The sequence below is a fragment of the Rhinolophus ferrumequinum genome, chromosome X, assembly GCF_004115265.2.
Source record: "Rhinolophus ferrumequinum isolate MPI-CBG mRhiFer1 chromosome X, mRhiFer1_v1.p, whole genome shotgun sequence".
Lineage (NCBI taxonomy): Eukaryota > Metazoa > Chordata > Mammalia > Chiroptera > Rhinolophidae > Rhinolophus > Rhinolophus ferrumequinum.
The window spans coordinates 50,624,330-50,647,435 of NC_046284.1; the positions used below are offsets into that span (position 1 = coordinate 50,624,330).

The window sequence follows — 23,106 nt, forward strand, 5'->3', positions numbered from 1 at the left end:
TGATAGACTGCACAAAGAAGGGCACACCAATGTGTTAGCATTTCCAATGATGTGTAACATCAATCTAATCATGAGAATACATTGGAAAAGCCCCAATAGAGGGATAGTCTACAAAATAACTAGCAAGTACTCCTCAAAAGTGTCAAGGTCATGAAAGACAAGGAACGACTGAAGAACTGTCACAGATTGGAGGAGACTAAAAAGACATGACAACTCTTGCAATTTGAGGTCCTAAACTGGATTCTCAAACAAAAAAGGGACACTTGTAGAAAAAATGGTAAAATTTTAATTAATTCTGTAGGTTAGTTAATAATATTGTACCAAGGTGATTTTCTTAGTCTTGATAATTGAAAATTGAACCATGGTTATATAAGATATAAACATAAAGGGAAACTGGATGAGGGGTATGCAGAAATACTCTGTACTGTTTTAACAATTAGTCTAAAATTATCTAAAAATGAAAAGTTTCGACAAATGAATTACTTTTCCATGAAAACAAAAGTAGTAAGTCTAGTAAAGGAAACTACCAGATGCACACTCCTATTGGTAAAGAGAATAGTTACCACTCATGCACAATCAATGCAAAGGAATATCATAACTTAGAGTGAAGAATAAGAAAAGGGCACATATCTTAAGTCTTTCTCTGGCCAATACCTATCAAAGTTACCTGTGTTAATTTTTGTCAATGTGTGCTTGCATTGGCAACACATATACTAAAATTGGAACAATACAGAGATTAGCACGGCCCCTGTGCAAGGATGATATGCAAATTTGTGAAGCGTTCCTTATTTTTTAGATGAGGGTAAAAGGGATCAAATATGTGTTATGGAAAGAGAACCAACGCTGGGTGATGAACACACAATGTGATATATAGATAATGTATTACAGAATTGTACACCTGAAACCTACGTAACTTTACTAACAATTGTCACCCCAATAAACTTTAATTTAAAAAAATTGTCAATGTTTTTAAGTAGTTTTCTTACCACCAAAGTGGACAGACAGAAGAAATCACTATTGCTGCCTAGATGAATATTGGGGTGCTGAAAGCAATGTATTTGTAGATTCTTGTATGAAGAAAAATAGGATTTCCTAAATTTCTTCCCCTGAAAAGTTGGAGTGGTTGTCAGTCACCATGGAAGCTAATCTGAAGACTTAGACCTAGGAACCAAGAGGTGCGAACTACCTTGGCTGGCTCACAGTAGAAAGTGTCAGAACTCTTCATGTGTCTTTAATTATTCTTACCAGGCCTCTGGAGGCACTGGAGTGGAAATTAAAATTATAAGGTAAATATGGGAGACTATGTGGCAACCTAGAGCATCCCCAGACCAAACGTATTCAAATCTAGATAAAGAATTCCATGAATATGACATCAAATTGCATACTACAAAACCTTGGGTCCCAATGAGAACTATCAAAATCATGATAAATAATAGTAGTTAACACTTAACTAAATGCTTGGCATATTGCTTAAATTAACAATGTTAATCCCCACAACTGCTGTATTGGATAGGTGTTCATGCTATCTTCATCATTAACAGATGAGACAATTACTCTCCACTGAGGCTAAATAAAAAGCCCCAGTCCCACCGGCAATAAGTGGTAGAGACAGGTTTTAGACCTAGACAGTCAAGGCCCAGCACCCATGGTGTTAATCACTACGGTATGGTACCCCCTCCCATTAATGCTAGTGTCAGAAAGCTTTCATTCTGAAATACCTAAACACTGGGACCATATTGAGAAATGTGGAGTTCTACAATACTGATTTGCTATTTTGATCATTGTGTATTACCCAGATTATGTCTTCTGCTTTGGCACATTATGTATTCAGTTTGAAAATTTACAAAAATATCACTTGTCTAGCAGGTGACAACATGCTCCCAGTGCAGTCCCATTTTCTAAGCATGAGGCAGAGCCAGAGGTTGTCCATTCAATTCACTTTCACACTTGAGTTTAGAAAATGATCCCTGTGTAGAACTGTGAGAACAGTCAACTGAGAAGCTACCCAAGCAAACCCATGGAGTTCTCAAAAAGCCAATTCAACCTCTGGATTTAGCTGTCATGAATAATGTGGGTGTGTCCAAGAAACTGGTAATTTGTTTATAGTAAATAGTTATTCTGGGATAATTTAGAATGTCTTAGAAAACTGTACTCAGATACCAGTTTGTTAATCCAGAAGAATAGTCAAGTTTGAATAGTCAAGAAGGATAGATTTCAATCATTAATCAGGAACATTTAATTTATTTAGCCTACAAAAGGTCCACTCTTAATACTTGAGATGATCTTATTGCAGTCTCCACAATTTTGGGGTCGCATAAGCTTCAATTTTAGAAAGTAACTACTATATACTCGCATGAATATATAAAAGGTTTACTTATCAACTTTGCTGATGAACCAAAGCAGGAAAGGATTAACTAATTCACTGGAGGGCAGAATTCCAATTCCAAATATTTTCAATAGGCTAAAACCAACAAAAATTCAATTACACAAATACAAGATGGGGGAAGCCTGACTTGACAGCAGCAGTTCATGTGCAAAGAACTTGGGACTTTAGCTGACCACAAATGCACTTGAATCAACAGTGTACCATGGCCTCTAAAATGACTAATTTTAAAGATTGTAATCTACATTGACAAAAATTTGGTCTAGTCATTCTTTCTGTATACTCAGCTGATCACTCCACATCTGGAACAGTCTTGTCCAATTTATGGCACAACATTTTGAAAGGCATTAGCAGCCTCACAATTTCTACATAGAAAGGGCTTATGATACTGAAGTATTTAGGAGTGAGATATTATAATGTCTGTAATTTACCCGAAGATATTTCAGTAAGAGAAAAAATAGATGAAGTAGTATGGTAAAATGTTAACAACTGTTAAATCTAGGTGATGGGTACATGGGAGCTCATTATAGAATCGATGTTTCTGTATGATTGAAATTTTCATACTAAATGGTAAAAGAAAGGGGCCTCCATGCAGCAATCTGGTTGGAAGGTAATTGGAGTGGCCAGGGGACGTGTCTTGAAACTTCATTTACATAACAAGCATGTCTTTTTTCTTAAATGGTGTATTTATTTGAAGTGGCATTGATGGGGACAAATGGAGATTTCGAATGGATAAGTTAAAGTCCCCCAAGGTACTATCATTATTGAAAAGTCTTAATAAGTCACTTACTCTAACATTGAAAAGGATTACAGAAAATGTTTAGGGAGGCCAGGGAGTATCACATGCTCCTGGTATAAGTGCCTCTTCTCCAGCCTCCCTTAGCTTCACCAAACAAAGTGGCCAACAGACCAGCCCCAGAAGGAGGCTCTAATTAGCACTGATAATCTACCTCCTTCTAGGAACCCAACAGGACTAATCCTGACACATCTTACATCCCTGCTTACTCTAGTCACCTCCACAAGTCCCAGCCTCCCAGCATCCATCATTACCTCGATTCCCAATCCCTTAAGGCTCCACATATTCCCTAATCTGACTCAATATCTTGCTTACCAATGAACCCCCAAGCCCTCCTGCTATGGTTTCATTTCATTCCACTTCTTATTCTAAAGGAAGTTTGGCTCTTCCCTGAGGTCTCTGCTACCACACAGCCCTCTCAGATGGGCTGCATGTTTTTTTTTCTACACCTTTCATATCACTCACTGGACCTGGAGGTAGAGATGTGTCCTCCTTTTTCCACTTTGTCACTTCGAGGACATTTCTCCTCCCTTTTTCTTCAAAAACCCCAGCCAAATTGAAGTGTAGACCATCAGTCTATGCCAATTGCCACCCCTCCTTATGGTGTGCTCCACCAAACTCTCAGTACTCCCCTTTGTTCATTCATTGGGACTGTTACCAGGGACAGTCTTTTTCTCTTACCATTTCTCCTGTGATTTCAATATCCACTTCAGGATATAGCCAATACCTTGGTCCCACCATCCCTTGACGTCACTTCTAATAACCTTCTGTTTCCCATCATCCCAGCCCAGTCACATACTCCAATGGTCATACTTTAGAAGTCATTACCAACAACTGTATCATCTCCATAATTTCAAATCTAAACTTCCCTCTCTCCCACATAACTTCCACTTGCAATCCATGGATCACACTACCCTCACTGTCTATCTGTCATTTCATGTCTTCACTTTCCAGACTACCCAGCTAAATCCCAGGTTCTATCATTATATCCACAGCCATGTATAAATCTGCAAGTGGAGGAAGTATCTTTGTACTCCCTCCATCAAACTTAACTTAACTTTGGTTAAAAACGACTACACCTATGCATCGGAATAGTTCCACGTTAAGTTTAATTTGACCAGAACTCTCAATGCCTGACAATCCTAAGTGTTTCTAGTCGGCTTCTTGCCCTTCTCTCCAAGACAACGATTTCACACTTGTTTTCCTGCATGAAACCTCAAACAATTCCCCTTGCAGAACTCTCAGCTAATGATTTCACTTCTTATTTCATGGAGAAAACACAATCAGAAGAAAATTGCCTCTCTTCGGTCAAGATGTAGCAGTAGGTAAATGCTGAGCTTACCTTCTCGCATGACCACATCAAAATTACAACTAAACTACAAAACAACCATCATTAAGAATGACCTGAAATCTCGCTGAACCAAAGCCATACAACTACAGACATATAGAAGAAGCCACCTGAACACTGGTTAGAGGGGCAGAGATGTAGAACGGGCTGGTATCATACCCACGTGTGGCCATTAAAAATAAGGAGGTTTTATCTCAGCTGCAGAGGTCAACCCTGAAAGGACCAAGGGGTCCTAGCACCACACCAGTTTCCCAGCCCAATGTTCCAAGTGCCAAGGAGAGAAATCCCCATAGTTTCTCGTTGTGAAAACCAGTGGAGGTTGAGACTGAGTGAGACTGAGGGCAGCTGCAGTTCCAGGTGTTCCTCTTCAAGGGAATGCACACAAATTTACTCACCGATGGAATCACTGGCTCTGGGCTCCAGAGCTGGGGCAGCAGTTGGAGAGGCAACAGGGACATACGGGGGGCGGGGGCAGGGGAAGGGGTTGAGCTGTCTGGCTTCAGGATGAGGGCTGGAGGGGCAGCTTTCTCTGGGATGGAGTAGCTGGCAGAAGCCATTGTTTCTTCATTGAGCTCTCCCTGCTCCCAGTGTGCAGATACAGGTGGCCACCATATCTGAATCTCTGTCAAGCTGCCTGATACCATTTGTCTGCCCCATCCTGATGATTCTGGGACACCACCCCATCCAGCTTTAAGGCACACCCAAGCCACTTCCAGTGGCTTTTTCCTACAAACCACCTATCTTGGCTCATGCTGCAGACTTTCTGAGGGTCTCTCAAAGGTTTGCAGAATCCAGACAAGCAGCATCTGACTTGAGCATGTCCTGTACCTCTGTCTGACCAGACCTAAGCCCAGCACTAGTGGCAGCTGGCATTGGTTCAGGGCTTGGCCTCTTGAGACAATTTCAAGCATGGTGCGGGTGGCAGCCATCTGCAGATTCCTCTGTGGCTCCTGCCAGGTGGCCCCGGGTGGGGAACAGGCTGCAGCTGAACTTGACCTGCAGCAGATCCCCTCCCAGGTGGCCCTGGGGCTCACACACCCAGTGGCCAGCTTCAAAACAAGATGGAGCATCACCCAGCCACCTTCAAGGACGACACACCCAAGGGGCAGATTGGCCAGGGACGAGAGCCCTGCTGAAGCTCATCCTGCTCTAAGGTCAGCCCCTGTAATACAACTCCTCCAATGTAGTCAGGGCCAGTCCTCACAAACAAACAGCATGAGGTCAATCCTTCTCATTGACATGAAAGTAGCAACCAAGTCTCAACTACAACAGGAGAGCATACACAACCTACACAAGGGATACACATAGAGTGCACAACTCAGGAGACCAGGAAGGTGGCCCCACTAAGCCCCACAGCACACCTACTACATAAGGCCACTCTAGTAAGACTGGGAGACATAGCAGCCCTTCCTAATACATAGAAACAAACAGAGGGAGGAAGCCACAATGGGAAGACAAAGAAACATGCCCCAAATAAAAGAACAGAACAAGGCTCCAGAAAAAGAACTAAACAAAATGGAGATAAGCAATCTACCAGACACAGAGTTCCAAACACTGGTTATAAGAATGCTCAATGATCTCAGGGAGAATTTCAACAAAGAGATAGGAAACATAAAAATGGAGATGGAAAACATAAAAAAGAACCAGTAAGAGGGTAAATGGGATCAAATATATGGTGATGAAAGGAGAACTGACTTTGGGTGGTGAACACACAACGTGATATATAGATGATGTATCACAGAATTGTACACTTGAAACCTATGTAACTTTACTAACCATTGTCACCCCAATAAACTTTATTTTTTTTAAAAAAAAAAAAAAGGGATACAATGATAAAAATGAAGAATGCATATAGGGAATGAACAGTAGATTAGATAAAGCAGAGGACTGAATCAGCAATTTAGAAGATAAGGTAGCAGAAAACACCCAATCAGAACAGCAAAAGGAAAAAAAAAAAATCCAGAAAAATTAGGATAGTTCAACGGGCCCCTGGGACAACATCAAAAGTACTGACATTCACATTATAGGGGTACCAGAAGAAGAAGATAAAGAGCAAGGAATTGAAAACTTATATAAAGAAATAATGATGGAAAAATTCCCTAATCTAGCAATGGAAATAGATATACAAGCCAAGGAAGCACAGAGAGTCCCAAGCGAGATGAACCCAAAGAGGCCCACACCAAGACACATCATAATCAAAATGCCAAAGGTTAAAGACAAAGAGAGAATATTAAAAGCAGCAAGAAAAAAGTAGTTACCTACAAGGGAGCTCCCATAAGACTATCAGTTGATTTCTCAAAAGAAACTTCAGGCCAGAAGGGATTAGTAGGAAATATTCAAAGTGATGAAAAGCAAGTACCTGCAACCAAGATTACTCTACCCAGCAAAGTTACCATTTAGAATCGAAGAAGAAATAAAGAACTTCCCAGACAAGGAAAAGCTAAAGGAGTTCATCACCACCAAACCAGTATTACAACGAATCTTAGAGGAACTTCTATAATACAAAAAAAAAAAAGAGAGAGAGAGAGAGAAAGAGAGAGAGAGAGATAATAACTACATTCCCATCAACAATTGTATTCAATGTAAATGGATTAAGTGCTCCAATTAAGAGACATAGGGTGGCTGAATGGATAAGAAAACAAGACCTTTACGTATGCTGTGTACCAGAGACTCACTTCAGATTGAAAGACACACAGAGACTGAAAAAAAAGGGATGGAAAAAGATATTTCATGAAAATGGAAATGGAAAAAAAACTGGAGTAGCAATACTTATACCAGACAAAACAGACTTTAAAACAAAGACTATAATAGGAGATAAAGGAGGACCTAGCTATCCAACTTCTGGGTATTTTTCCAAAGAAACCCAAAATCCTACTTTGAGGGGACGTGCTCATCCATATGTTTATTGCAGCATTATTTACAATAGCCAAGACATGAAGGCAACATGGGTGTCCCTGGATGGATAAAGAAGAGGTGGTACATATATACAATGGAATATTACTCAGTTGTAAAAAAGAAAAATGAAATTTTGCCACCTACAACATGGATGAACCTAGAAGGTATTGTGCTGAGTGTAGTAAGTCAGACAACGAAAGACAAATGTCATGTGATTTCACTTATAAGTGGAAACTAAAGAACAAAATAAACAAACAAAACAGAAACAAACTCATAAATACAGAGAACATTTTTATGGTTGCCAGATGGGAGGGATTTTGGGGGTGAGTGAAAAAGAGGAAGGGATTAAGAAGTACAAATTAGTCGTTACACAGTAGTTTGGGATATATAGCATAGCATAAGGAATATGGTCAATAATATTGTAATAACTATGTATGGTGTCAGATGGATCCTAGATCTATTGGGGTGATAGATGGGAAGGTGTTTGGGAGCAGGGTAAATAAGGTGAAAGGATTAAGAAATACAAATTGGTAGTTATAAAATATTCATGGGGATGTAAAGTATAAGGAATATAATCAATAACATGGTAACTATGTACAGTGCCAGATAGGTACTAGACTAGTCAAGGGGACCACTTCTTAAATTATATATTAATAAATGTCTAACCACTATGCTGTACACTGGAAATTAATATAAAAGAATACTGAATGTCAACTGCAACTGAAAATTTTTAAAAAGAGGGAAAAGATAAAGGGGAATAAGAGGTTCAAAGTTCCAGGTATAAAACAAGTAAGTCATGGGAATGTAATGTACAGCATAGGGAATATAGTCAATAATATTGTGATAGCATGGTACAGTGTCAAATTGTTGCTGGGCTTATCACGGTGATCACTTCTTCAGCATAGGAATTATAATCAATAATATGGTAATAATTACATACAGTGCCAGGTGGGTACTGTTGAATAACTATAATGTACACCATAAAATAATATAATATAGTATGTCAGCTACACTTTAATAAAATCTTTTTTTAAAAAAAGAAGTGGGACGAGCCTGTTCCACATCTCTGCCCCTCCTACCAGTCTCAAGGTGGCTTCTTCTGTTTCTCCGTAGTAGTAGGGCTTCAGTTCAGCTAGACTTCAGGCGATTCTCAGTGACAGTTGTTCTGTAACTTAGTTGTAATTTTGATTGGTCATGAGAGGAAGTAAGCACAGCATTTACCTACTCCACCGTCTTGACCAGAAATCTCACTCAGTTCTTTGTATGCATTATCTCCAATTCTCACAAAGATCCTGGAAAACAGGTATTATCAAGTCTATGATAGATTGTCTGGAAAAAAATGGCTACAATAATTACCTTTCCAAATTCATGCCCTTGAGTAATCCCTTCCCATACCTACTCTAAGCTTGGTCATATGACTTACTTGATCACTGGTACAATAGAAAATATGAGAAAGCTGAAACTCAAAAAGTGCTTGCACACTGGGTCTTGCTCTCTCTTGATGCTCTTGGTAGCCATTGTTCACCAAGTGAACGAGCACAGGCCAGCCCACCAGGTGATGAATAACACATTATTTCTACCACCCCTGTTGACAACCAGCCAACTGCCAGACATATGAGTGAGGCCAGTTGACATAAATGGATGAGTGCACCCAACTGACAAACATGAAGCAGAGACAGTCCCAGCTGAATACAGTCCAACCTACTAACCCACAGAATCATGAGCAAATAAATGGTGTTTTTTTTAAACCACTACATTTTGAGATGGTATGTTATGTAGCAAATGCCAACTGATAATAATGTCCATTATACAGAGAAGGAAATTGAGGCTCAAAGAAGTTAAATAACTTTACTGAGATCATTCTATAGCCATTATGTGGCAGAATAAGAATTTTAAACCTAGGTCTACATATTATTTAATTTAACCTTTTCATCTGCCCTATGAAATAGACATACTATTATTACTGTTATTTTAAACATGAGGAAACATGTACAGGGAGGCTAAACAATCTGACCAAGGTCACATAATTAATAAGCAGTAAAATGTTAACTGAACTTATTGTGGTGATCATTTTGCAATATATACAAATATTGAATCAGTATGTTGTACACCTGAAACTAATATAATGTTATGTCAGTTATTCATCAATAAAGAATAATAAGGGGGAAATCAACAGTAAAAAATAAATATATAACTAGTAAAGCCAGAATTTAAACTCAACTACGCCTGATTTCAGAGATTGTGCTATTTTCACAACCTCAAGCTGAGGGTTCTGGTTAGTTGAGGGTTCCAGTTAGCTAATTCTTCCCTATAGAAAAACTGATTGCTCCAGCACTGTATTAGCACCAAACAAGATTGCATTTCAAAATGTACTGCTTAGCTCCAAGCATATAAACATAAAATGCATAAAGGAGAAACAGCAGTGGAAAAGGAACAAGACTTGGGAATTTGAATTATTAAAACAACAACAACAAAACATTAGAAAGCAGGTCTGGTTTTATAAATAGCAGATAAGAAAAACTCATTAAAATAACCAAAGCACTAAGAGTAATATAATTTAAGACAGGAGCTCATAAAAAGGATATTTTAAACTAGAACCGAAGTAGCTAGCAGGCACCAGCTCCAACCAAGGAGGAACGTGTTCATTAACACTAAAAAGTACTGCATTGGCTGCCCATCACATTCACATGTGTCCTTCACTGACTTTCTGCAGCAGTCTAAGTGCTGGCATTGGAATTATTTAGGGTGGAAGAGAGAATGTGGAGGGAGGGAGGAAGAGGTAACACTTATTGAAGATAGCATGGGAAGAGAACTGGACTGCAACTAACTAGCCAAGTGACCTTGGGTACATTACTTAACCTCTACAGATCTTAATTTCCTGATCTCTAAGGTCCCTTACAGCTCTAAAATTTCATGATTCTATGATGATATGAGAGGAAAGGTAGTGACCAGCGGTAAGCCATCACTGCTGAGGACCAAATAAAGAACAAATGATCTCAGATAACAGCATTCCTTCATTCACTCAACAAGCATTTATCAAACATCTACTATGTATTCTAAGCTTTGTTCTTGTCCTTGAAATCATAAGGGACATGTCAATGAATAATTACAATTCAATGTGATAATCCCAGCAATAGATATGCAGAGCACAGAAGAGGTGTGATTAATGACAAGAATGCTGATGCACAGGCTCCTAGCATTCTATGCACCTGGATTCAATCTCAACTTAGCCACTTACTAGCTGTATGACCTTAGACAAATCACTTAACCTCTCTGAGCCTCAGTTTCCTATGTGTTCTCACCATAATAGACTCTGAAGCTACAGTCTGAGTTCCCTATAGGTTTGATTCTCAAGCCTCCACGAAGGCAAAATACAGTCAGGTGGGGAACTGAAGCCAGATTATAGAGGGCTTGAGGGGGAATAAGATGTAAGAAGAGACTGTACAGACAAATCTCTCAAAATAAGTTGGCTGTGAAGAGGAATAGGGAAATGGAATGGTAGCTAGAGGAGGAATGTGGAGTCAAGAGAGAGGAGTTTGTTGTTTTGTTTTGTTTTTTGAATAGAGGTTGTCTAACATGGTTGCTTGTTTATGTAAAAGACCCAGGCAAGAGGGAGATATTCATAATGCAGGAAAATGAGGCGATAACTGAAGAACCCAAGTCCCCCATGGAGGCAAGATTGGATGGAATCTAGAAGGGATTGCCCTCTGACAGGATCACCTTCTCCTATCAGAATGCACACATACTCCATTGTAAAAGGGGGAAAAACAGTGGTGTCAGGTGTAGTTAGGAGGGTAGATTTAGTGGTGGGACAAGGAGAACATTCCCATTTTCTGGATTCTGTTTACTCAGTGCTATGTAGGGTGAGGCCATCAGTAAGTATGAGAAGAAATGAGCGGTGGGAGAGGGAGGTCCCAGGAGAGAGAAGGAAGAGGACAGCTCAGAGAATTACCATCCCAAAACCCTCACTAAGGAAGAGTAATGGAAGTGATGGACAGTGTAAGGTGTCCCTTTGAAGTTCATGATGAATGATAAGAGTCAGCCAAGTTGTCAAAGTCTCAGCTATTTAAAAAAGGAGGAGGGGGAAGGAGGATAAGATAGCCAAGGGTTAGGATATGATAGCTCAGTGGATATGACAGAGAGGGAAAGGGAAAGTGATGATAACAATACTATAGATAGACTGTAAGCTAGGGAAGGAGACAAACATAAACAATGATGGGCTGGTAGAGAGAGAAAATGTAGTGGGAATCAATGGATTGGAGCTGTAACCTGATAAGGTTGAGGAACTGCAGCAGTGGAGGTCAAGATTTACAAAATAATGCAGTTTGTGGTGATGAAAAGGGCTAGTACACATACATGACCAAGCAAGTAAGTAGTTAAAGTGAGTAGAGGAAAAGATTATTGAAGTGAAGGGATCTAGGAAGTGAAAAGCCATGATGAGGGATGGGTCATCCACACAAATGTTGAAGTCACCAAAAATGATCACCAGAGTCAGTGTGGAAAGGACCACAAAGCATAGAGGAAAAGACCCCACAGCACCACCACCACCAATGGAATTTCTACAATATCCCTGAGGCTACTAGGAGGTAGGGGAAATCAGCATACAGATCCCAGCCACTTGGGGACACTGCCTCCCTCCCTGTCCTGTGCCCAGGTTTGGGAGATTCAGCATACCCCAAAGCTGGTCCTCAATCCTCTCCCCCCACTCTCAAATTCTTCTACTCTCAGACAACTCATCTCTGAATTTCCAATAACAGATTTTTCTTTAAATAAAGGCCTCATGGGGCACGTAAAGCTCTGACATCCTTGGCACAAAGATGTTGAAGACCTCAAGAATGATGAGAGGAAGGAAGAGGAAGAAAGCAAGTCATGAACTAGGCCTGCAATAAATGAGAAGTCATCAGGAGGTTGGTAGATGATGGCAATGAGGAAGGTAGCGGGGTGGGGCTTTTGCAGGAAGAAGAGAGAGCAATGATCAGGAATTTGGGGGAACAATGAGAGCCCCAACCTCACCTCCTGGGCAACATGGTTAGGAGGCAGCCAGGGTTCCAATTGTGGCAAGAGTCAGAGGACATGTACTGTTAAGAAGCTAAGAATATAAGGACTTTGCCCTTCACAGATAGGCATTTCTAGATGGTACAGTAAGGGCTTGGGGAGAATTAGAGGGAAGAAGCTTCTGTCTGATTGTAAAATGACTGGGGCAGTATGGAGAGTGTGTGGTTGCCAGGGAGGCTTGGTAAGGCACAATGGGATTAGTTCTGGCAATCTCTTAGGGGAGGGTGAGCAATTCATTGTAGGTTGAGGTCCAGAATATTTCATTCAATGACAGTCTTCATTCCTGAAATGGACACATTTTTTGCCCACATGAGGCAGTGTGAAGGATGCTCAATCAAAATTCCTGTGACGTAAGGGCCACAGCATCAGAAGGGGAGCAGTTCTCTTGAGACTGACACAGTAGGACAGTGTTGGTGACTTACTCAAAGCAGCTCCTCAGGCCTCACCCTCTGAAATGTCTGGCAGCAGTAGCTTATGCCTGTTTTCTCTTATAATGTGACTTGAACCAGATTTTTTTTCAGTCCATAAAACACTTGTCAGGAATACCGGTATGGATCCTTTCTCACTCTCAGCTCCCTCTCATTCACCAGACCAGCTTTGTAAGGACAAGGTCAAGTGGGAAATATGTACAGTAGGAGAATAAGAAAATAATGCATTCCACATGATCTCCAACATCACTTCCTTACTGCATTAAAGGAAGCCCAACATTATGCTTCACTTCCTGAGTAGTTGGCCTTTATCAATGTTGTCCATTCAGGTTGCACCAGCTTGGGGCTTGGCTGACAAATAGATGAGTCCCAAGTCCATTCAGTTCAATGGGCAGCCAGAATGCTGCCTCAGCTTAGGGCTGAGCTCAGAGCAGGGCTATATCTAGGCCAGTTTCCCCTCACAAACAGGTGATGACATTTACTCCATCAGTGGGCAGGGAATCACCTATACCTCTACTTGTGCTCATTCTTTCCCAACCTCTGGGATGCTCTATCCAAGGCCTCTGGGTGTATAGATGTGCAAGTTGAGCCAGGCTATAAACCTCTGCAGTATTAGTAATACTGATTCTGCTGGTCTGGGAGCACACATTGAGGACCATTGGTATAGATTAGGACTTTGCCTCCATTTATGCCCTTTGTTAATCAACTCAGCTTCCCAGACCAGACCTTATCAACTAAAAGGAGGCACTAAATTGTTCTGGAGAGATATATCCCCTAAACCAGCTTCCTTCCCAACTTCTCAGCTCTGCCAGTAGCACATTTCTTCCAGTCACTTGGGCTTGAAATCTCTGTCTCTTATTCAGATCCTGCCTATATAGTCAGTCATCAAGTCCTTTAAAAACTTCCTTTAAAATGCCTCTCATGCCTTTCCTCCCTGTCCCCAATTCCAAAATTCTAGTCCAGGCTTTTATCATCTCAAGCTACCTGGGCCCCTGACTCTTAGTCTCTCCCTTCGAACCCATCTAGCATACCACCACCAGGCTAATCTTCTGACCTCTGAGGCTTCTTCCAATTTCAAGTCCAGTATACTTTTCAATGTGTCACCTAATTAATCTAAAAGCCTTGCAAAATTCCTGCTCCATTGGGCCTGCACACCTTAACAATCACTGGTCCTCCATTTTCTCTGCCTCTCCAAAAGCTAACTCTACCTTCTGGATGATGGTTCTGGAAATGTAATCCTAAAAAACACATGCATCAGAAATATCGAGCTGTGGGGAGGCCGGTTAGCTCAGTTGGTCAGAGTAGTGCTAATAACACCAAAGTTGTTGGTTCGATCCTCGCATGGGCCACTGTGAGTTGCGAAGGAGAAGAAGGGGAAGAAGGGGAAGAAAGGGAAGAAGAGGAAGAAGAAGAAGAAGGAGAAGACGTAGAAGAAAGAAATATCAAGCTGTGTGATAAAGATGCATATTCCTGAGCCCCACTTCAGACCTACTGAATCGAACGCTTCTAAGAGCAGAGCCCAGGGATTTGTACTTTATCAAGGAAATTCAATGCATGTTAAAGTTGGGGAGCCACGTTTCTAATGCCTTGCTAATAAATATAACCCATCATCACTTCCTCTGTGAGTTATCTGTTGCTGTGTAACAAATTACCCCCAAAACTTAGTGGCTTAAAACAACACATTTATTATCTCACAGTTTCTGTGGGTCAGAAATCCAAGCATGGCTTAGGTGGATCCCTTGGTTGCAATCAAGGTGTTGGTCAGACCTGTAATCATCCCAAGGCTCAACTAGGGAAAGATTTGCTTCCAAGTTTACTCACCTGGCTGTTGGCAGGATTCTACTGAATCCTCATAGGTTGTTGGACTGAAGGCCTCAGTTCCTCCCTGGCTGTTGACCAGTAGCTGCCCTGATTTTCTTGCCATGTGTACCTCTCCTAGGTCAGTTCACAAAATACTGTGTTTCCCCAAAAATAAGACCTAGCCGGACCATCAGCTCTAATGAATCTTTTGGAGCAAAAATTAATATAAGTCCCAGTATTATATTAATTTTTGCTCCAAAAGATTCATTAGAGCTGATGGTCCGGCTAGGTCTTATTTTCGGGAAACATGGTAGCAACTTGTTTCATCACAGCAAGCAAGTAAATAGAGCCAGAAAAAAAGAGAGCCAGTAAGACGAAAGTCACAATCTTTTGTAACCTAAGCATGGAAGTGACATCCTATCACTTTTGCTCTTTTCTTTTCTTTTTCTTTTTTGGTTTTAAATAACCAAAATGGATTTATTTATGTCACTGACAACATGCACAACACTGTGATTGTATCATTACTTTGTTTGGTTTCCTTAAATATTACTTAAGTATGCATTAAAAATAAATGTTTATATTTAAGAAATGTAACATATTAAAGAAGTCCTCTGTAAATATACCTCGTTCTCAATATATTTTCCTGCTTTCATACATAAATAACTTAATCTACAAAGTCATAATAAAACTATTAACTCTTATGGCCTAAAATCTTTTTTCTATTTGTTAGAAAGAAGCCCCTAGGTTCCAGCCCACATGAAAGGGGAGAAGATTACACACACATGTGAATTGCCAGCAGGTGGGGATCACTGGGAGCCATTTCAGAAGTCGCCTGCCATACCTTCTTCAACATCAAATACACACCTTTAGCCCATATTCTTTCCTACTTACCCAGCCAGGACAGAAGACTTAGAGACAACAGAGTCTGGTTCACAAGAAAACAATGAATAAAGATATGATTACCTTAGTGTGACATTATAAAAGTCTCTGATTTTAATGAAGGAGAAGCAATTGATCAAGGCCCAAAGTGGACATTTGGGACCTCTGACAAATAGATATCCATCAGCTGGACCACTTTTCAACCCTGACTGCAGATTAGAATGCTGGGGAGCTTTTCTTAAAAAGTCCTGATGTTCAGGGTCCCACCACAGACCATTTAAATCAGAATTTCTGAGGCTGGAGCTCTAGGATCAACATTTTTAAAAGATTTTTAGATTATTCTAATGTACAGCCAGGATTAAAAACCCCTGGGCTGGCCCATTGTTCCAGACTCACATGCACTGTGTGTGTGTGTGTGTGTGTGTGTGTGCGCGCGTGCACACACGCAACATATATGTGTGTTTTGTTCATTGCAAAGTTTACATAAATGAATATTTATTTCTACATACCACTTATTCACATTTGGAAAAAAGATAATTTAACATGCATCCTTGGTATATTAAACTCTGAGGGTCTACATTTTTATTCCAACAGCCTTGTAAGTTCACTGAGAAAGTAAAGTCTAAAACATACATAAACCATCATTTAAACTGATTTGCTACCAATGAAATCACGGAGGGAGTCAGTTTCTTATTTTGTTTTATTAAATTTATTGGGGTGACACTGGTTAATAAAATCATATAGGTTTCAAGTATACAGTTCTATAATCTATCATCTTTATATTGCATTGTGTGTTCACCACCCAAAGTCAAATCTCCTTTGAGTTGGTTTCTTATTAACAATACTGAGAATTAACAGAAAATGGGGAGTCCATAGGCTTACATTGAACAACACTATCTAGAGTTAGCAATGTTCATAAGAAGGACTCAATAAACATTTCATAAGTACTGTATGTGAATGAAGTATACTTACCCATAATTTAATGCATCCGATCAACAGATTCTTTTGTACTTTTTAAAAATTGAAACTTGTTGCCGATATTTAAAATAAGGAAATTTCATACAAAGATCCAGATTCTGGACTTCTCTTTTAAAATCCAGCATTTCGGACAACACTGTACTTACCATTTCCACAGGGTAACAATCAGCAGAAAGTGAATAATGGCTCCCACTTACTCTCCATTGTCTCCCCAAACAGACACATTTCATTCTTTGACATCCTCTGCCTTGCCCCAGCAGGCATCTGGTAAAGAGCATAGGAGAGTGGTTAAGAATGTAGGCTCTGGCGTCAGACTGCTTTGTGTCCAAAGGCTGCCTCTGTCTATCATTGTTTAAAGGTGTGAGTTGGTAAGTTAGTTAACATTTCTGTGCCCCAGTTTCTTTTTTCTGAAGATCATGGATAATAATAAAACTTCCTTTACAGAATTGTTAAGAGGATTAATAAGTGAATTGATTCATACAAAGAGTTTAGCACCATGCTTGGCCAGAAGGTAAGCACTCAGTAACTGTTAGCTGTTGTTACTTGAGTTGAGTGCAGTACAACACAGTAGTTAGGAGCCTGTACACTGGAGTCAGGGCCAAAACCCCAGCTCTAGCACATACTAGTCATGTGGCCTTGAGCAAGTTACTCAATATTCTTGTTTCCTCATCTGTAAACTGGGGATAACAATAGTACCTAACTTTGTAGGGTTGCTATGAGAGGACTAAATGAGATACTGTTTGTAAGTTACCTGGCATAGAGTAAACACTCAATAAATGTTACCTGTTATTGCTATTTTAATCTATTGAGAAGATGAGATTAGCACACAGGACACTGGTGAGGAAGATCGAATCGAGAATCAAGTTGGGTGGTGTGTGGATTAAACAGACTGTAGAGCAGGAGACATAAGAAAGTCTTAAAGCATTTTTGAAGACCAAAACAAACATTAGGGATAAGCTTCAGAGGTTGACTCTCCAGAGGCGGTCTAAGAGCCAGGGGAATTTACCCACTTCATCTGCACTTGCCCCAGCACTTTGGAAATGCACTCCCTAAACCCAAATCCCTCACAGGGCTACGTACTGTCTTTGTAACCCATCAATGCGACCAACATGATACATTAATTGTGTCCTTAGACATCTAAGATAATTAAAGTACTAAAAATAATGGCTCCATAGATATGAATGTTCCAGAAATTGACAGATATGACAAGTAATGGAAGCAGAAATAACAAGAGTGGAGGAGCGCACTGCTGTTCAACCTCTCTTTGCCTGGCCTCTGACAAGGTAATCAAAACATATGCAGAAGAGTTGCATTTTCATTGGGGTGGTGACATTCATGCATTAATGGAAATCAAAATTTAATGACTGTAAGATTTAGACAGAAGAGAAAAGCAGGAGTCAGTCTCCTGCTTCCCCAAAACTGGAGTACTTGAAATTCTGCCCAGGAATCACTGACAAGTACTGATGTAAGGGTTGGTCCACAATTCACCGTGGAAACCTGGGAAAGAGTGTGATAGTAAGGAGCCCAAGACACGTAAAATGTGTCTTATCAATACACTCTCAGCTCATGAGACTGTTGCACATCATCTCATGGATTACCTAAAGAAAATTTTAAAACTCAGGGAGACTTTCCCCAGCACCTCTGCCCAGGCCTCTGAGCTTCTTAAGCCACAGATGTCTGCTCATAGAATATAAACTCATTTTAATATTAGTCTAGGAAAACACAACCAGAAAAAGCCTCCAAAACAAAAATTAATAAGGTGACTAAAACCATGTGCAGTTCTAAAAAAAAATTCTACCAGTTTTGTTAATATTCTCCACAGTAGTGGTCCATGCATTGTATTACTTGATTTGCATATGCTGTGGGAATTAGCCACAACAATAATTTAATTCCAGGCTGTTCTGACCTTGTTGCAGAATGCCTCAAGGCAATCGCTTCCCTAATACTCAGCTGGTGCTCAACTCAGCAAGGGGAATTTTAACACTGAAAGAAGTAAACCAAAATTTGGAAAGTAGATCTGCCAAAAACATCAAATGATTCATTGTGAGGTCAACTGCTAATGATCTGTGGATTAATATGACCAATGGAAAAATGGCTGTAACTCACATTATTAAGTGCTGTCCCATCCAGAAAATGGCAACAGTGGAAATCAGGTAGAAAGGTCAATGTTGAGATAGCAAGGCATGGTATTCAGGAGCAAAAATGGATAACTAATGTTAGCATCTACTCTCCCCTGCCAAGTGTCCAGAAAACACAAGCCAGCACTGGGGTTCTGAATTGGAACTTTTCAAACTTTAATGTGCATCACTTGGGGAATCTTATTAAAATACTGATTCCTGACGGGATGTCATCAAAATGGCGGCGTGCGGTGAGCCTCTGTAAAGCTCCCCTGGAATTTACATCTAATCGAACAACAATAACTCCACAAAGGACTCCCTGCACAGCAGACAGGCAAGACGAAGAGGACCACTACTGAATTCACATAAAGGTGGGAGAATCCCGCGAGCGGGGGAGGAGGGAAGGGAGAAGTGCAGAGACGGAGCTGCGCAGGCGGGCTCAGGACGCAGACCTAGCTCAGTGCTCCGAGCTCCCTGCTTTCCGGAACTACCGTAGCTGCGGGAGAGGGAAGAACTCGGACTGCTAGGGCTCCGCTTATGGCCCACAGGGCTGAGGGGGTAGCATATAACACGGCAGAACCCAACGCTCACGCAGAGACCTCGGAGCAAAGACTGAGGGAAGAAGGCGGAAAACGGTGGTTTAAGCCCTCACTGACAAGCAGAGAACGGAAGCCTTAGGCACTGAGACTAGCCACCCCCTCCCTACCCTCCCAGAGATCGCCCTGCCCGCACCTGGCCGGTGCTAGAAGCAGAACAGTAGCAGTGTCAGATCAAAAGAACAGAATATTTGCTGTTATGAGAACTGTGGACCGCAGACAAAGACTCACAGCCCAACAGGTTCCTGCAGAGGGGAAGGAGCTGTGGAAGCAGGACCGGCTGTGGTGGTGGTCGCTGCCATTACTCTGCGCCACCTCTCACAACTCACTCCGCCCCAGGTCCCACCTATCTGGGAGGATCCCTGCAGGAGTAAACAGAACTGCTGAAACATACGGGCTCTGAATCTAGGGCAGGAAGAGCTTTGGAACTTCAAAAGCTCTCCGCATACCCACAGGGACACTGCGCCCTGTGGCCCAAGTGAACTATTGACAGAGGAGAAGCCCGTCTCCCAGGGAATCCACCCATTGTGTGAGAAGCTGGAATACTGCAGGGAAAACATAGCACTACCATGTGAGAGAAATAAAAGGCTGCAGTCGGAGAGAAAATAAAACATCTACCAACAAGTACTGGAAAACAAAAGAAAGACCTCTTCCTATCAACCTGTTGCAGAGGACATTCCTATAGATGTCTAGGAAGAGAAATAATAAATCAGTAATTGCCATGAATAACCAAGGCAACAACACAGCTCAGAAAGAAAGTGAAAAGTCTCCAGAAAAGGAACTTAAAGATATGGAAATATGTGACATAAACAATAGAGAATTCAACATTGCAGTTCTGAAAAAACTCAACGAGATGCAAGAAAACACAGAAAGACAGTTTAAAGAACTCAGAAACACAATCAAAGAACAACATGAGCATTTTACGAAAGAGATTGAAATTTTCAAAAAGAAACAAATAGAATTTCTGGAGATTAAGAACTCAATAGAAGAAATTGAGAATGAAATAAGCAGCTTAGGTGGTAGAGTTGAGCAGATGGAGGAAAGAATCAGTGACACACAGACAGAAACATGGAAATTACACAGATGGAAGAAGAAAGACACTTGAGACTTAAAAGAAATGAAAGAACTCTACAAGAACTTTCTGACTCCATCAGAAAGAGCAATATAAGAATAATGGGCATACCAGAAGGAGAAGAAAGAGAGAAGGGAACAGAGAATATATTCAAACAAATTCTTGATGAGAACTTACCAAACTGGGGGACAGAACTGGATCCTCGAATCCAAGAAGCAAATAGAACACCTAATTACCTCAATCCCAACAGGCCTTCTCCAACGCACATTGTATTCAAGCTGTCTAAAATCAACGACAAAGAAAGAATCCTCAAGGCAGCCAGGAAAAAGAAGACGGTAACCTACAAAGGAAAGCCCATTAGATTATCATCAGATTTTTCAGCAGAAGCTCTACAAGCCAGGAGGGAGTAAACCAAATATTCAAACTACTGAAAGAGAGAAATTACGAGCCAAGAATAATGTATCCAGCAAAGATATCCTTTAGATATGAAGGAGGAATAAAGACCTTTGCAGACATACAGAAGCTGAGGGAATTTTCTAACACACGACCTGCACTACAAGAAATACTAAAGGAGGCTATTCGACCACCATCAACAGGGACAATTTCTGGCAACCGAAACATAAAAAGGGGGAGAGTAAAGGCCTGAACTGGAATATGGGAATGGAGAAAGTAACCGTGCTAAAGAAAATGGAATACTCTAAATATCAAACTTTCGTTTACATAAACTTAAGGGTAAGAACTCAAGAAAAATCCAGAACTGAAACACATACTGTAATAAAAGAAGAAACAGAGGAAAACATCATAGAATAACAGCATACAAAAATAACAGACAACAACAAAAAGGCAAAGAAACAATGGAGACACAGCCTTACCAGAAAACTAAAGACAGAATGACAGGAAATCCTCACATATCAATAATCACCCTAAAGGTAAATGGACTGAACTCACCAATAAAAAGACACAGAGTAGCAGATTGGATCAAAAAACTAAACCCAACCATATGCTGTCTCCAAGAGACACATCTCAGCTACAAGGACAAGCATAGACTCAAAGTGAAAGGATGGAAATTGAAACTCCAGGCAAATGGTACACAGAGAAAATCAGGTGTAGCCATAATGATATCAGATGAAACAGACTTCAGGGTGAAAAAGATAACAAGAGTCAAAGATGGACATTTCATAATGGTAAAGGGGACTATACAAGAAGAAGACATAACAGTCATGAATATTTCTGCCCTCAATCAGGGAGCAACGAAATATACCAAGCAACTACTAACAAAACTAAAGGGAGAAATTGACCAAAACACAATTATACTAGGGCACCTAAATACATGACTGACAGCTATGGATAGATCATCCAAACAGAAAATAAATAACGAAATAGCAGCCCTAAATGACACATTAGATGAAATGGACATCATTGACATATATAGAGAACTTCATCCTAAAACATCAGACTATACATTCTTTTGTAGTGTACATGGAACATACTCAAGGATAGACTATATATTGGGACATAAAATCAGCCTCAGCAAATTTAAGAAGATTGAAATCATACCAAGCATATTCTCTGATGACAAGGCTATGAAATTGCATATCAACTGCAAAAAGAAAGCAGAAAAAAACACAAATACATGGAGATTAAACAACATACTTTTAAAGAACGACTGGGTCAAAGAACCAATTAGAGGAGAGATCAAAAAATACATAGAAACAAATGACAATGAAAATACATCTTACCATGATTTTTGGGATGCACCGAAAGCAGTTTTAAGAGGGAAATTTATCTCATTACAGGCCTATGTCAAGAAACAAGAAAACTCCCAAATAAATAACCTCATGTTACACCTTAAAGAACTAGAAAAAGAAGAACAAGTGAAACCCAAGGTCAGTAGAAGAAAGGAAATAACAAAAATCAGAGCAGAACTAAATGAAACAGAGGACAAAAAGACAATACAAAAGATTAATGTGACAAAGAGCTGGTTTTTTGAAAAGATTAACAAAATTGACAAAATCTTGGCTAATCTCACTAAGATAAAAAGAGAGAAGACACTAATTAACAAAATCAGAAATGAAAAAGGGGAAGTTATCACGGACACCAGAGAAATACAAAGGATCATCCAAGAATACTATGAAGGACTATATGCCACCAAATTCAATAACCTAGAAGAAATGGACAAGTTCTTAGAAACATATAGCCTTCCAAGGCTGAACCATGAAGAACTGGAAAATCTAAACAGACCGATCACTAGTAACGAAATTGAATCAGTCATCCAAAACCTTCCCAAAAGCAAAAGTCCAGGACCAGATGGCTTCACTAGTGAATTCTACCAAACCTTCAAAGAGGATCTAATACCAATCCTGCTCAAACTCTTCCAAAAAATTGAAGAAGTGTCAGTACTCCCTAACTCATTTTATGAGGCCAAGATTACCCTGATACCAAAACCTGGTAAGGACAACACAAAAAAAGAAAACTACAGACCAATATCTCTGATGAATACAGATGCAAAATCCTAAACAAAATTCTAGCAAATCGAATACAACAACGCATTAAAAAGATTATTCATCACGACCAAGTGGGGTTCATACCCAGGGCACAAAGATGCTTCAACATATGCCAATCCATCAATGTGATACATCACATAAACAAAATAAAGGACAAAAATCATATGATTATATCAGTTGATGCAGAAAAAGCATTTGACAAGATACAACATCCATTTATGATTAAAACACTTAATAAAATAGGTATAGAAGGAA

At 40.2% G+C, this 23,106-nt stretch overlaps 1 non-coding gene across 1 annotated transcript; it reads left to right on the forward strand.

The window, feature by feature from the left end:
* The first annotated feature begins 689 nt into the window (after positions 1-689).
* On the forward strand, positions 690-793 carry LOC117030276 (U6 spliceosomal RNA). Its single transcript, XR_004424351.1, has one exon. It is a non-coding gene; the product is annotated as a U6 spliceosomal RNA (small nuclear RNA).
* Positions 794-23,106: the final 22,313 nt, after the last annotated feature.